The 2535-nt window shown below is 43.6% G+C and overlaps 1 long non-coding RNA gene across 1 annotated transcript; it reads right to left on the bottom strand.

Annotated features, from left to right (window-relative positions):
• Nucleotides 1-921: 921 nt before the first annotated feature.
• LOC109515475 (uncharacterized) lies at nucleotides 922-2404 on the bottom strand. The gene is made up of 3 exons (XR_002168197.1): nucleotides 2360-2404; nucleotides 2103-2252; nucleotides 922-951 (listed from the first exon to the last, which is right to left on the bottom strand). It is a non-coding gene; the product is annotated as an uncharacterized LOC109515475 (long non-coding RNA).
• Nucleotides 2405-2535: the final 131 nt, after the last annotated feature.

The following is a 2535-nucleotide window of genomic DNA, read 5'->3' on the forward strand; positions in this document are numbered from 1 at the left end:
AAAAACGGCATACTATACATGGTCGTTTTTTTCACCTAAAAACGGCATACTATACATTGTCGTTTTTTTCGGCCGTTTTTTTCGGCTAAAAACAGCATCCTATACATGGTTGTTTTTTTCGGCTAAAAACGGCATACTATACATGGTCTTTTTTTCCGGCTAAAAATGCCTGACTATACATGGTCGTTTTTTTTCGGCTCAAAACGCCTTATTATTCATCAAGGGTGTATAACATACGGCCGGAACAGGCCCGCAAGTAGGTTTGATCAGGCCCGCAGGATAATTTAAAAGTGAAAAAATGCACAAAAGACACGGAATAAATATTTTTAATAGGGTGCAATTCGTGGAACATCCACTCGGGGGAGACACTGTTTTGATCAGACGAAAAGACAACATTGTTTTGATCAGAGAAGAAGACAACAGCAGCCTCAGTCTGTTACCGAGACAGACCCAACACAACAAGCCTCATTTCATTTTTTGGAGTTGAAGGAAGATTGTTCTTGGGTCCTCCGTGCCACAAGAGGGAGTCACCGCCAGAGTCCACCTACGAGCACAGACCTGCAGGCAACACTTTTTGCTCTTCTTCCTGTTGTTTGCAAGGTGCTGAAGTCAAACTTTGGGCCAGCCTGAAAAGTAGGAGACATTTACACTCGTTCAATGCACCATCATGACTACTTTTTTGACTTGTTTTTTTCTCCCCCAGGCAGCAGTAAACATGATCGGCTTCCTGCTATCGAAAGACCCAACAGTGTATCTCCCTGGTAAGTTTCATGCCCAACACATCTTTGTCTGCACAAGAAATTGACTTACTTGTAACTCACGGATGCCTTTCCTCTCAGATCAACACACCTGTCCCACGTTCTTCTCAAGAGCTGACCACGTCGCCGCCCAGCAACAAGCAGAGTGCCATCCAACTTGCAACTTTTTCCTCTGCTTTTGTGATTATCTACTCTGCAAAAGAAATAAAGCTTGATTACAAAGAACACTTCAACTCAACTTCATTTTTAAACACATCACCACAATCTAACTTAAAAAAAAAAGAATAAATAAATTTTTAACAAAATTATTTAGTTTTTTTTCTGAACTTTTTTCTGAATTTTTAAAAAAAATTTTCCTGGATTTTTTTTTCCAGGCAGAAAAATCCAGGAAAGTGGGTGTGGCCTGGCTGGAAAGATGGATGATGATTCGCTGATTGCTGTGAAAGTGGGTGGAGCATGACAATGACATGCTGTGATTTGTGGAAAGGGGCGTGGTTATGCAAATTAGGTGTTCTGTGATTGGTGTGCTCATGGGGGCGTGGTTATGCACACTTAGAGCAATCTGATTGGCCAGAACTTGGAAAGTGGGCATGGTTATGCAAATTAGGGTTAGGTTATGCAAATGAGGGCATCAACGGGATTGGTGGATGTCAAAGTGGGTGTGGTTTGGGGCAGCACTTTTTCAAAGTCCCACTTGAGTCTTGAGCTCAGACTTGCACTTGGGTCACATCAGACAGTCTTTTCACTGTTCCCGTCGGTTTCACATGACCCAAAAGCTCGATTCCTGGAGTTTCGAGTCATGTGGAGATCAACGGGAACAGTAAAAAGACTGTCTGATGTGACTGAAGCGCAAGTCTGAGCTCAAGACGTCAGTCTTTGAAAAGGCTTCGAGTGAGTTGAGGATGGATTTAGTCATGAAACGCAAAGACTCAGATTCAAGTTGAACTATTTATTGGACAGAAAAGCGAACATGACAATGTGAAAGCATTTGACCAGTCAATCTTTGTGTGGGCCAGTTCAAGTTGCGCGCACACAAACACTGACGACAGGCCTGAGATGGGAGCATATGCTTGACCAGCTCATGCGCGATGTCACTGACATCTCATGACACACCAAGGGGGACATGAGCACGTCCGACTTTTCTCACTGAGACAAAAGCTAACTGCCATGTACTCCACAACAACATGATCGCACTCTTACTAACTTGGTCCACTTCAAGGTTTAAAAACATATTCCAGAAGTGCTTGATGATGCTCGGTTTGTCTATGTGGAGTTGACACTGTTGTGCAGTACGCGAAGCAGAAGTTTAAGTTGAGTGAGAGACAGACAGGCGGGCGCACTCACCTCCACCTTGTGGTGCAACGTGACATCAGACATCAGCTCTTCAAGCACACCACATAGCTCAGTACTCATGCGTCCAAATGCAAGTTGGCGTCCCTTCCGCATGTCCTCCGAGTCTGGCAGTTGCGCCTTTGGCCCAGTAATCTGACTAATCTGGTCAGGCAGAAAAACAACAGTGGAAAGTCACACACTGTAGTCCATAAAAAAAGTTGTTTCTTTTTTTCTTTTTAATTTGAGTCATTATTCGTAAAGTGGCAAACTTTTACTTTCAACCCGTCCATTTCCAAACGTGTCCGCACTCGCAATGCATCTGTTTGAGCATCCACTCGCGGCTCTCTCCCCACACCTAAAGTACAATGAGCAACCTCCTTTCGAAAAACAAATGAACAAAGTCACGGGTGCATTTGTGGGAATAGTTTTGAAACAAATCTGCCCC

The sequence above is a fragment of the Hippocampus comes genome, unplaced genomic scaffold (assembly GCF_001891065.2).
Source record: "Hippocampus comes isolate QL1 unplaced genomic scaffold, H_comes_QL1_v1.1 scaffold117, whole genome shotgun sequence".
Taxonomy (NCBI): Eukaryota; Metazoa; Chordata; class Actinopteri; order Syngnathiformes; family Syngnathidae; genus Hippocampus; species Hippocampus comes.